The 14,230-nt window shown below is 39.9% G+C and overlaps 2 non-coding genes across 2 annotated transcripts; both read right to left on the reverse strand.

Annotated features, from left to right (window-relative positions):
* Window positions 1-11,629: 11,629 nt before the first annotated feature.
* Window positions 11,630-11,711, reverse strand: Trnas-aga. The gene has a single exon. It is a non-coding gene; the product is annotated as a tRNA-Ser (tRNA).
* A 412-nt stretch (window positions 11,712-12,123) lies between these two features.
* LOC124346351 lies at window positions 12,124-12,229 on the reverse strand. Its single transcript, XR_006919904.1, has one exon. It is a non-coding gene; the product is annotated as a U6 spliceosomal RNA (small nuclear RNA).
* Window positions 12,230-14,230: the final 2,001 nt, after the last annotated feature.

Here is a 14,230-nt window from a genome sequence, read left to right on the forward strand (position 1 = left end):
CGGTAACTCGTCTGGAGTCATCCGCATTTTCTTTTCGATCGTTGCCACTGAAAATTGTAGGTGGTCCAAATTGACATCAAGACTGCTTTCCTAACCGTTGATCTCGACTACCCTATCTACATGACTCAACCTAATAAAGGTTTGTGGAACCAGGGAGAGAAGATCACCTTTGTCTGATGCTAAAAACAATTCTCGATTAAAAAAATCTAGATTATAAGAAATAAAAGAACGAGACCTTAACGGTGTGGAACCAATTTATTGGCTCCTTCAAAGACAAAAATAACCTCGAAACACATGATTGTATACACATGACTGACTTTGAAAATGAGATATTCTGTGTGCGGAACGCGAACTAAATCTTAAGGATACGCTAATAGCCAAGCCGTTCTTGGAGTTAACGAAGCGTTTACTATTGTAAAAGAAAAAAAAAAGAATATGAATTTTTAAAATATGGAGATGAGGGAGGATTAACGAGACCGTTAAAGTCTCGTTCTTTCATTTCTATTAATCTAGAATACTATCCAGGACGCTACCGCAAGTAATCGACAATTATTATCATTCAGCCACTTCGACCTTAACGGTGATGATTTTAAAGATAATGCCAATCTGTTTGTTATAAGATGGAACTCGCAACATATGCGGAAGTCAAAACGCGATTGTAAAACCGATTGAAAGTGAACTCGTAGTCCAACTAGCGGCTTTCAAAATTTGTTAAATGAGAATGTTAATTTTGTCTGGTTTAGATGCACTGGAGCATCTCGTGGAATGGGCAGAAAACAAATGATCGATTCCAGCGTTTGATCCATCTGGTGATAGTGGAAGAGCCCACCGGTCAATCAGGTTTGTTAACCGAAATAAAAAGAGAATCTGATGATGGACATAATGTTTTAGAGCGTCCCCGATAATTTTCAAGGCAATAAACTGGACAATTTCGCCCGGAGAGGCCACACAGAGAAAAAGCTTGTAACGGCCCATCATGAATGTGACTAATTAAGGGAGAAGTCGTTCACGGCAATCGCATTCGGTTGGGGAGCCAGGAGACAAACTTCGGCAATTTTTGTTCCACACCAACAAAAAAAAAAGATCCGCTTCCGTGTGCCACACCTCTTGCACTTTTGAATGCCCCTGTGAAAAAAATCTAATCACTTGGGTCTAAATTAGACCGTGACTCTCGGTCTACAATGGAATTGAACATTCCAGGTAAATGGGAAGCTGACAAGGATTTGTTAAATGTTTCACACCAAGAAATCATTCCACTGAATATAAAATCGCGCTTCTTTCGTGAAGGTAACTAGTTTGTTCAAATCCCTAAAATCTCCGACAGACTGAATATAAAATCTCTGTAGGAACCTGTAGTGACTACGGACGTAAGTAAACGACCAAGAGAAATTCCCGAGAACGGCGGCCGGCAAGGGTACATTCGCCCGACATAACTTAACTCCGACAAGACCTCGAAACAACTCCGACAGCGGTCGATTTTACTCCGACACGTCGCGAATTAACTTCGACACGTTTAGATTTTACTCCGACAAAACAAGATTTTCCCCCGAATCGACAGCGATGGACGTGGAAGATCTCTATCTGGCTCAAAAAAGTTACACGCCAGATCTAAGAACTGTGAAATGTTGATGACTCCTTCGCGAGCTCCTTCGTCAAATTTTGTCCAAAGATCATTAATTTTTCGGTCAACGATTCTGGCTTTGACGGTTTGACCGGCTTACTCTTCCCTAAGCTGAAGGCGTGTTTCACAGCTTGTAAATCCAGTTCAGTATCCGCGTTTGATTTCAAAAGGACTTCTAAATTTTACAGATCAAAAAATTATGACTAAATGCGCGAACGAAAAAAATATTTATAAAAATTTTTTTGCAATTACTAACTCATAAAATTGAAGAAATTAGGATGAGCCACCATCACCTTTCTGTTAAAATACCGATTCCAACATTCAATTAAATTGTTGCCTCCTCACCCGCCTCTTTACTTTTCATTACCGCGGGAACAGTTATTGAAACACCCCCGCATATGTATACACCCCCTATATAAAAAAAATATAGACGAGCCTAAATGATAGCACAACGAAAGAGTGACAATGACGTTGGTGGGGGATTCATCTAACGAGCTTGAGGGATGAAACTAGTGCTGCCGCCTCTTTACTTTTCATTACCGCGGGAACCGTTATTGAAACACTGCCGCATATGTATACACCCCCTATGTAAACATTTAAACAGCCTTAGCAACACATCGTAAAGGTATTTTAACTTTGTCTTTACTTAAAATATAAGTTTGCTGAATCGCTGTCGATTCGGGGGAAAATCTTGTTTTGTCGGAGTAAAATCTAAACGTGTCGAAGTTAATTCGCGACGTGTCGGAGTAAAATCGACCGCTGTCGGAGTTGTTTCGAGGTCTTGTCGGAGTTAAGTTTTGTCGGGTGAAACTCCGCTTCCCCGGCGGCCTGCTCGCGAAGCCTTACTCGATCTTTTTACAAAATAAATTGGCAGAGGGAGACAATGTTATCAACTTTCCTTTTGGGAAGAGAGAATGTCAACATGCACGAGTCAATTTTGAGACCTAGAAATTCGATAGACTGAGACGGGATAACGACTGAATTTTCCAAACTGATAAGGAAGCCAAGGAATAAGAGTAAATTCAATACTTAGTGCAAATGTTCTAAAACTTCTATGGGAAAACTGTCCAGGATTCACATATATATCATCAAGATAAATCAGCAAACGAATTCCAGGTTTAAGCAAATGAGCAATTATTGGTTTCATGGGCTTAGTAAATATCTGAGATGCGCTTCTCAAAGCGATCGGCAAGCATACGTATTGGTATAAAACACCATTCCATATAAAACGCAAAAATCTGTGGTGTTGACTAGCCACAGGAACTACAAAATATGCATCTTGTAAATCGAGTTTGACAAGCCGATCATTTTTGCAAATCAAATATTTGACATTATCTAAACATTCTATTTTGAAGTGCTCAAAGCGAATAAATTGGTTGAGCGCTTCGAGATTAAAAATTTGGGCGATACTTCCCGGTTACTTTCTTTGGGACGACAAATTGGTTACTGATAAAACTATTCTCAATCGGAGAGGGCCATTAACGATGACTCCTTTCTTTATAAGAAACTCGACTCCCGAGTTGGAAATTGTCGTTATTTCTTTGTCCATAATTGTGTGGAAATGACTTGATCGAGATTCGAACCTGGGTGTTTTTGGATGACAGCCCGGGCCATTAATTGATGACAGCCCAGACACATGTCACAAACATTATTAACTTGTTCAATGAAACAATCGACCGCAAAACTGGCAAAACAGTATCATCCACTGTAATGACATGCGGTTCGATATTAACGGTTGCACAATGGTTAGCAGCCGTGGCTACCATTTCAATTACTCTAGGTTCCAATCGCAACGCTTTTCGTTTCAACTCAGGTGGCAAAGCTCATGAAAAGTAATGGTGTTACTGTCACTGGTGAACGCTGCTCTGTTAAATGGAAATCGATGAAGGAACGGTACAATGAAATCAGTGACAAGCTTAAGAAAGTTAAAGAAGGGACTCAGACGTCTGGACGGCAATCCCAATGGCCATTCTTTGCTGTGATGGATGAAATTTTAGGCCAATCAGATACAACTGCTCTTCCATACGTATTTGAAGTTGGGGCAGGAGGAAAGGTGAAAAAAGCCAACACAAATGAGCCATGTCCCGCCGCAAAAAGATCCCGTCAAAAGATTACTAATAGCGAATCCCTTGACCGTTTGATTGATCTAGAGGATGATCGCAGGGAGAGGGACAATGAGTTGATTGAATCGATCAAAAGTCAAAATCAATCGTCAAAGGATAAAAACAACGCTATTATTGCTGCAGCAAAGGCAATGGAACAAGCTTCCATGGCAATATTTCGCAAATTCAGTGAGAAATAATTTTTTTAAAACTACAGAATTCCAGATCAGGTCGATCAAGTATATTTTTAAATTTTGATCTGCCGGTTAGCCGTCAAAGACAATTTGAAATTCTGTTTATGTTGATAATTTCCGCTCAGAATCTTGTCACTTTCATTTACCATTGAACTTTTTTTCTTTACACTTTGTTTTGATTGTGTAGCTGTTCTGAAGAAGTAACGTTTTGTTATGAAATACAGTCGTGAAAAAGAACATTAGATTTCTATACTTTAGATTATACATTAGATTTACGTAGCCAATCTAATTTGAATCGGAGGTGCACAGCAGATGCCAACTATAACACAAGACTTCTTTCAACAAAATTCCACATCTGGTGAATTGCAAAATGTGCAAAAAATATTTCCACCAAATATTCGAAAATTCTCTGCGGTCAGCGCAAACGCGTAAACGCAATTCTCTTTTATTATCTAGGCAACCTTTTTCAAATTTTGTTTGTGTCGAAAACGACAAATCCTCCCCCTCCCCCCCAAAAAAAAATAATGAAAGAAACATCTGACACTCAAATTTAAACGCTGAATCCAAATATGAAATCAAATATCGCCTTTTTTATACGCATCTACCGTTATTTCACGCCGAACGTTTTCTCACGCTCACGTAAAGCAGGCTTCCACAAATAATAAAAAAATGATTGTTTTTACTCAACTTTGGACGCATAATCAGAATATGTGTTTAAAAAAGCTCAATATTATATGCATCTACTCGTAGTTCACGCTGGACGGTTTTTACGCCGACGCTCATCATGCTATGCAGATTACCATCTAAAATAATTAAAAATTACACTACACTAAATTTGTCACGCGGAATCCAAATTTGAAATAAAGAACCGCCGATTTTGTGTACATAGCAAACTAACTAATGAAAATCAATTTGTTATAATTTATATCTTTTATGTTGCCGTCTTTCTTTATGTATTATATGTATTATATTGAAAACTAGTTGTACACTAAAGCATGTATAGTGTTTTAACGAATTTGTATTTCTCATTTAAAATGTTTCTTGAGCATGCCACACCACGGAACTACAGAAGCGACTTTCATTATTTTGGCGGAGACACTTGCGCTGCATGTCGAGATATTTTTCGCGCAATCTCTAAATTTACTTGGACATGCCCTGCGATGACAGGTTATGAGCATCTTAAACATTAATTGGATTCATCTTCCTTCGTGTCTTTGAGTGAGTTGCGATCTTCGCCGGTGGTTTTCTATCATCCCTGAGATCCCGATTTCAAATCTCGCCGTCCCAAAAAAAGGGCACTTGTTTAATTGACAGTCGGCATGTCGATGTTAGACCTCCCTACTCTATCCCCCAGCTCACCCCGGATAGTAGCCACCCCGAGATAATGTCCCCCCAGATATGAGTCCCCCCTTGATTGTATCCCCCCCTAAGATGTCCCCCCCCATGAAATGTGGAGGGGGGGTTACTATCGTGTGGAAGTCACGATAGTAGCCCCCCACCCCATAGTTCGTTCACGCAAAGGGGGGGACAGAATCCGAGCCGTAAAAGACACTAGCCCCCCCCCCCCCCAAAAAAAAAAATCGTCTTGTGATTCGTGTTCCACGGCCTAGCCTGCTATAAATAATCATTCGGCGACTTCCCGTTTTTTAACTGTGCCTGCTGCCCCACCTCTACTCCATCACACGCTCTGGACTGTACAAGAAAAGTTAAAGTGATAATTAAACGGAAATGTTTCCCAAATCGCCTAGTTTTTCATCGATATTTCAGCTGTTTGTTTACAATTGTTCCATGTAAGGAAAAGTAAACATGTTAATGTAAATTGAGGTAGGGTTATACACGTCATGTAGCCGCGAATATGTCCCCATCGTAATCGATGTGGACGCAAATGGTGTTTACTTTTCCTTACATGGAACAATTGTAAACAAACAGCTGAAATATCGATGAAAAACTAGGCGATTTGGGAAACATTTCCGTTTAATTATCACTTTAACTTTTCTTGTACAGTCCAGAGCGTGTGATGGAGTAGAGGTGGGGCAGCAGGCACAGTTAAAAAACGGGAAGTCGCCGAATGATTATTTATAGCGGGCTAGGCCGTGGAACACGAATCACAAGACGATTTTTTTTTTTTGGGGGGGGGGGGCTAGTGTCCTTTACGGCTCAGATTCTGTCCCCCCCTTTGCGTGAACGAACTATGGGGGGGGGCTACTATCGTGACTTCCACACGATAGTAACCCCCCCTCCACATTTCATGGGGGGGACATCTTAGGGGGGGATACAATCAAGGGGGGACTCATATCTGGGGGGACATTATCTCGGGGTGGCTACTATCCGGGGTGAGCTGGGGGATAGAGTAGGGAGGTCTAACATCGCATTACCTTGACAGTCAAATCGTCGTTTTTCGTTACTTCTTTAATTAAATGATAGGAAAATGATAGGAAATGATTAATAATCACCAACGAAATGATTTCATCGACGTCACGACATTAGGTCAAAATTGACTTGCATGAAAAGTGATTCAAAGCAACATTACGATAACATTGAATTTTTCCCGCTTCATGGTGCAGGATTTGGACAGATTTTTCCTTTTCTCGTCACTTGTCGATAGATTGATGGTGAGCCTAAGGCTATTGCAATGCGGTTTTTCGTTTTTACCCACAAAGTAAATTCCAGGCAGCCTGTCTGGTTTCATTCATAATTTTTTTTTTGGGGGGGGAAGACATGACCATTGGCTAAATGAGCCAATTACTCCTTTTTCTTTCTTCCTACCTTTCGCTTTGTTCCTAGCCCCACAAAATTAGGACCAAAAAACCTAACATAGTTCCCGCATGACTGATAGGTGGCTTTTAGGTTGTTCGGATTTTTTGGGACCATACTGTACATTGGAAAATCACAAATACTTTAAGAATTTTTATTGCACTCAAAATATAGCTTGCTAAACTACACACAATTACTTGAAATAAACGAATCACCGAAAAAATATCCAATCACCGTTTGCCTAGAGGGTTATGCATCGTATTAGATGAAAGCCCTAGAATCGTTAAGTTTCAATTTTCCCCATAACTTGTGCTGACCAAATGTTTGTGATTACTCTTATTTATTTTAATACTCTCAAACGAAACTTGGTGTAAGATGATCTAGATAATAGGCTTTCACAAAAATCTGCCAAAATATTGAATAATAATGAGGAAAATTTTGCGTCTTGCGTCTTCTGAAAACCATAAGCCACATGGCGATTTTAACGCGACTTTCGACAAGAAATGTTTGAATTTAAACAACAAATCTATGATCTGGATGCCGGATCTGGAGCCTTGAATTATTAATATCCAGTTTGAAAAGATGACTTGCTGACCACTAGACAAACGATGCCACATGTTTAGTAAATATTTTAAGTCATTTATAATTTTATATTCACTGTTCAAAAGAGTTTTGGCTGGACTAGTAGAAGTATTAGACCATTAGCTTGGTTTTTTTTATTAGTTCTTTTATATTTTTGGAATATTCTTAAGTGATCTACACCTATTAAGTGTAGTGTTCGAACCTACCCGAAAGAATCGTTTTTAGAATCAAATTCTACAAACGGCATGCTGTTTTCTATGTATTCTTAGTTAAATAAATCGTGTGTAGTGGTTATGGAGTCTTCGTACGAGGATAAAAGTGGTAGGTTTGATCCTGGTAAAATTAACATTTCCTTTAAAAAACAAGCGACTTTTTAACATAAAAAATTTATTTTCTATTTGTTAAATCGTAGTAAAGAATAAAAAAAACAGTTAATGGTGGTAGCTGTGCTAGTAACTCTGGCAACAGCACTTTTTTTCCGAAACTTCCAAAGATCTCGTAAACCGCAGATAAAACTGACACATCCAAGGGTTCTGGCGTAGAGTCAGAATTGAAAAACCGCGTCAAGCCGCAAAACCTACAAATACCTCTTTCAATTGAATCACAACTGGGAATCTTTAAAAAAGGAGGCGTGTCAATCGTGACAGGAGGAGATCTTCATAAGGCCAACATCCAATTTCCAACAAGAAACACTTCTCAAGAAAATTGTGGTTTAAACGGCACAATAATGGCCACCTACACCAAAGCAGGTTCCTAGTCAACATGCACCAAGTCCCCACAGGAAAAATCAAAATATATATCCTTGAAAATCTTAAATAAAGCCTAAATCTTAAAGAGAAAAGTAGAATCAATGCAAACGGACCTGGTACAAATCTGGGAAGAATTCTCGAAATTTCACCGCCAGGAACAAAAGGTAGAATACCTGGATGACAATCAACAACGTTCAAAGAACTCTCACGATGCTTGAAGCAGTACAGATAACTTCCAACTCCATCCTCGACAAGCTATGCGATATCCTAGCAAAGCTCTACCTAAATCTAGAAACTGATGAGATGGGCGTGAGTCAACCGGAAAAGAAGAAGAAGCTAGAAACGCCCAGTGAGCATAGTGTAAGCAGCAAAGGGAAAATATCCACCGCTGTGAGAACAGTTGCATTCAGAAACGCTAGGAATCAGGGCCTTGAACCAGCAACCAAGACTCTGCCCATGGCCCCAAACAAAAAAAAATATTATTAAAATAATTTAATACAATAATAGAAGCTTCACAAAGGAAAAATTACTATAGTTCAAAGGACACTTCCACATTTACAAACCACGCCTAGAAATATTATCAGACACATTCTGGAAGGACAAATTCAGTGTCAAATTCAATCAATACTATGTTGTAAATCAAAACTGCCCCAACAAATGGGAGGAGTAGCAATCCACATAAAAAAATCCCCCAAATTCACCGCGATTGAGCTGCCAGACCTTTTTTTTTAAATGAGGTGTGTATTCGCCGAAGGCGAATGTTTCCAATTTATTGTCATAGGCATGGTAAAATACAAGAGTCAAATTATTATGAAGTAGGAATAAAATAAGGATAAGAGAGGAGGATGGGAGAAGAGAGAGGGAACCGAGAAGAAAGATTAGGCCTGCCAGACCTTCAAACAATAGAAGCACCAGGTGTCTTGATTGTAACTTTAAAATTACAGAAGAAAGATTAAAATTGAAAAAGAATGAAACGAAAAATTAAGAAATAGAATTACTCACTGTCTTTATTCAAAACGTACACCAACTTGATTAGGACGATCTGAATCATCTACTCGAAAAAAGAATCAGGCACGTCATCACCAGTGGAGACTTCAACGCCAGAAACAGCTTATGGGAGACTGGTTTTGCCCAGCCAAATCGGAGTGGATGGGCCTTCTACTGCTCGAAAAATAAGATCCTAGGCGAAATGTTAGTAACACCGTGAAACCTAGAAACAAGACAAAGCCCCAACACCTGCAAATATTCAACAATTGATCTTGCAAAAAAATGTCAACGTATCTTAATGCCACAGCTAAAATCAAAAATGGCCCCAACATCGTAGGCAACCACTTCGCAATCCACTTAGAGATACGACCCAGACCAATCCAATCCTAAAATCAGGCCCTAAGTTGGAACTTCAAAAATCCATCTGGGAAGAATGGGACGATTTCGTAGAGGACGCCGTCGAAAAATCAGCCGTCTATGAATCAGAAGACCAATTCTCAAATATCGGCCCATTCAAAACGCCCTGATGAAATCCAATCAAAGCTGCATCATTAAACAAACCCAGCTGAAAAGGAACTGAAGTGTTTTACTGCAGTTTAATATCAATATCCATATACTTTATTGTAGTTCACTCTTGGAAAACTTTAGTTTAAACTAGTTGTTTTTTTTTAAATAAGAAAATAAAAACATATTTTTTTTCATAGACAGTAGTTCACTGTTGAAAAACTGTCAAAATCTGTTGAAATCCCTGCCCCCCCCCAAAAAAAAACAATAAATGAAAATAAAGAACATCTTAGCCACCTGTTGATTTCCATGCTGCCAACAGCCTTTGTCCCACTTGATTGGAAAAAAAACATTTATAATCCAAATCGAGAAGCAGGATAAACCTCTTTAACACCCAGTATCCTACCAACCAATGCTCCATGAACGTCATGCTTTGGAAAATTCATGGAGGAATCATAAATAGAAGAATCTCATGGCTATTGAAGATAATGGAGATAGACCTAACATCGAATCCCTTGTAATCATGTACAAAACACTATTGTGCAGTCGAATCGACTATGGTATCATGGTAATTGGATCCTCAAGCGAAAACCGACCAAAGAAACTAGAAGCTATCTTAAACAGCTGAATCAGGACCATACTAGGAGCTCCACAGTCCATGCCTTTCAAAGACATGTTACTAGAAATACATCAACTTCAACCTTTCACAACGAGAAAAAAGCTGGTAGTCAGTTTAGATATATCACATTTGTAGCAATACTTCCCCCATGAAATATCGAAGAGGTCAGGAAGTTAACCGAAGGCACATCAATATTCAAAGAAAATCCGTACGGAATCCTAAAAGCCATGGAGCTAGCCTACCACGAAATTCAAGAACTAATCGTCTTTACTAACTCAATGTGAGTACTGAAAGCATTATAGATGACCATGGATATAATATGCACTACTTAGTACAAGACATAATTTGAGCAACACAAATTTAGGAAAGAGGCAGGTACACCCGAGTCCATAAATATCTACCCCCCCCCCCCCAAAAAAAAAGGCGCGAAAAAGTGGAAAAACCATTATTTGCCTACAGAGGGTCCAAAATGCTGCCGCCCGGCTCATCCTGCGCAGACGCAAGCGTGACGGTGCCACTCCACTCCTCAAGGAACTAATATGGCTACCCGTCAAGCTTCGCATCAATTTCAAAGCCACAAATCTCACCTTCCGCTGTCGTCTCTCTCCCCTACTAGCAACCGTCTATCTCTCTTCTCTTCTTTCCGCTTACACCCCAGCACGATCCTTAAGGTCCTCTAGCACTACCTCCCTACTGGTCCCCCGCGCCCGTAGTGCATCATACGGCGAAAGACCCTTCTCTTTTCTTGGTCCTACACTTCTCAATTCTCTCCCACCCACCATCAGTAGCTCGACAACCCTCTGCTATTTCAAATCGAAACTAAAGACCCACCTCATTCTTATCGCATTTTCCCAATGAAATTGTTTGTTCCAATAACCGATGACTGTACTTCAGCGTCATTTGTAGCATGCTTGCATGATAATTGCGCTACATAAATTAATTTTACATACATACATACATACTAGGGCTGCTGAAGTGTTAAATTAATTACAGGAAAAATTTTATTACTTTTATATTAAATGTTATTATTTGGTGTTTGGGAGATGTCAAGTGAGTGATCACTCTTTGAATATTCCACAGTAACTTTATATGTATGTTTGGCAGTACTGTATCGATTTCCCGCAAATCGCTTTCGAATTTATTGTCTATTTCGATGTTCCAACGCCTTATCATACATTTTCCACATGTGAAGATAGTGTTGCATACTTTTCTCACAATCAATCTTGAATTTGATTTTAACCTCTAATGTAATGATTCTATTGTGAATTTGGTTGATCTTAGACTGTACACTTGGCAAAAGAATACATTATCATCATGTTTCCCAGTAACTACTTTCATGGAAGAAAAGGAGGTTGGATAATATAAAAAATCCTTCGAACTGGAGTTGAACCAGTACTATGGATATCAATTCCCATACAGCCTATAGTCCACCGCTCCACCAACTGAGCTTTGGAAAGGTTATCAAACCAGGTTTTTATTTCTGCCACATCTGTCATGCAGAGAATGATGTGTCAAAGCGCAGAAGGTAGGATTCAAACCCACGCTCCCAGAGGGAAACTGATTTCTAGTCAGTCGCCTTAACCACTCGGCCACATCTGCTGTTGAAATGTCCAAAAAAGGTTAAATATTTTCTTCTTGGTGGATTAGTTCATAGCAGACTTGTGACAAAAGTGCTTTATGAGTGTCAGAAGAGGGAATCGAACCCTCGCCCAGGGTGCTGGACTGCGAGCTGAACGCAGCGCATTAGTTCGCTCGGCCATTCTGACATTAGACTTTTTCGTTTCATCTACCTACCAATCGAGACCACCATTAAAACTATTCACGCATAGTTGTTTTTCTACATATATAAGTTTCCGATTAGCCTCCTATGAGAATTAAACTCATGACTGCTTGTTGACACCGCTTCAGACTTACAAGACTAGTGCTCTGCCACTGAGCTAAGAAAGCTGGTACATTTTCGACTAAAACTTATGGTAAAGCTTATTTTATCAACATCCATGAAGGTTGGGGGAGGGATGTGGAACGCTTCACTATTTTACGTGTCATCTTTGCGCAGAGGCCATGCTAATCTTCTCTGTATTGTTCCAATTTTAGTATTTGTATTCCGTATGTAATACCTTTCAATGTACCACAGGCGATTACTTTATACCTGGTCGATTTACAACATATATTCATGTTGCGTCTTTTGTTTGCCAGAAAGCCCTTGTTGCTGTTGCTGCGAATTTTCTCGTCTTAGATTATTTCAGATTCAAAGTCTTTGAAAATTTGCCGTTTGACCCACGTTCTGTGACTTCCTTCGTCGAGGAAGAGGATGGCTCGGATCTGCTTTCATTTGGGCCTAGAATATAAACGATTGCTGTTTTAAGAATTTTCTCATCGCTGTTTTTGAGCTGCTCCCAGTAGCCGTTTTATTAGCCATTGTTTTTGAGGATCAAAATCTCGTTTCCTTTTCGGCACATAAGGCGGTGTGGTCTTTTGCTCCACATCACTGGCATATGTGTGGATTGAAGCAGTCAATTGTTTCGTGGTGATTGAAAATTGGAACATTTTATTTGTGATGATTGCTTATTGTTCTCTTAGCTCCATTGGGCAGTTTGTAACCGATGGATATACTTTCTTGCAAAACACGCAGGGCAGCATTGGCTTTCTTGGAAATGAAGCTGCTGCTTCTCTCCTTGGAGAAGGGCTGGTATTTTTCCTGGGTCTGCTGGTAAATTTGGACCGAATTTGGATTGAGGAGTCGGCTTGCTGCTGACTCCGAGATGAGAAGCTGTTGGTGTTGTTGCTGATGCTGCTTTAGTCGGTTGTTGAGAATTTTGGACCGACTTTGGAGGTTAAGCCCTCAAATGACTGAGTCACTCTGCAGCTTCTACTTGTTCTTCAATAAACTTTAGAACTTGATCAATATCTGTCACCTTATTTGCTGCTGATTTTGTCCATTCAGCTTGAAGTTTGAGGGGGATTTGAGCGAGAATTCCCGATCCTAAAAGACCTCCTTGTCTTGTTTTTGCTACTCCAAGCGTTTTCAAAGCATTGGTACACAACTGGATAGGCTAGTCACCTGGGAGCATCTTAGCGTGCGGTGTCGGCCATATATGTCTTTCACCGGCTGGAGTGTGTCCAGTTTGTGAGTGCTGTGAGCTTCGATCATGACGTCTGGTTTTCCATACATCGCTTTTAGGAGTTTACTGCTATGGTGTAGTTGGCCTCCATCACCTTCAGATTTTCCACACACAGCTGTGTTCCGACTTTTAAACAATCTTTTTAATAGCCAAATTTTTTTACCAAAAGAATCGTAGAATTATGGACAGCGGCGTTGTATCATTTCCAGACGGGTGTCCATTCAAATACATCCCCTTTGAATGGCTTGATTTGGCGTTTTTCGGCAGTTTTGTTGAAGAAGCTGGGGTTGGAGATGGGTTGCCAGCTCCTGCTGCAGCTACTGTTGGAATGGCGGCGATTATCTGTTGGAATAAGTCTTTTTGATTTTGCATTTTTGTTTTCGATCGATTCGATCTTGGGCTCTTGCTGCATCTTGGTCAATTCTTGGCCTCGTGTTGCCTCTTGTGCTTATGGTTGGGCTTCAAGCATCAACAGAAAGGTTTTGTCTCTCATTTCCCTCTCTTGTCTGCTGCGATTGCTTGTTGTTTTCTTTCCCCTCTGTCCACGATGGTTTTGTCCTCTTTATACTTGTTGTTTTCTGATGAGGATTGCTGTTCTGAATTCGTCTTCTATCTGATATTATTATGTTTCTTCTTCGAATTGTTCCTGCGTGGATCTGGCAGCTTTCTGATCCCTAAGTACTTCATCAGTCTTGTGAAATTGTTGAACTTATCTCTAAGAGCTTCTTCGGCTGCTTTCAGGGTATTTTAAATTTCGCTAGTCATTGTTTCATCTTCGTTTTCTTTTATCTTGTTGGCCCAAGGAGTAGCGTGGTCTCCAAGTTTCCAAGAAGTCTCGTTGGTTGGTAGAGTCATCTTGATTTGTTAGAGGAAAGGAGAAGTGAGTGGTGGTTGTAGTCAAAAATATTCTCCACCTTTTGATTCATTTCTACTTAATTTTAACTCGGTTGTTTTCAGCCCCCTCTTTTCCGTCTTACTCACCCCATCTTTGCTCTT

The sequence above is a fragment of the Daphnia pulicaria genome, chromosome 6 (genome assembly GCF_021234035.1).
Source record: "Daphnia pulicaria isolate SC F1-1A chromosome 6, SC_F0-13Bv2, whole genome shotgun sequence".
Taxonomy (NCBI): domain Eukaryota; kingdom Metazoa; phylum Arthropoda; class Branchiopoda; order Diplostraca; family Daphniidae; genus Daphnia; species Daphnia pulicaria.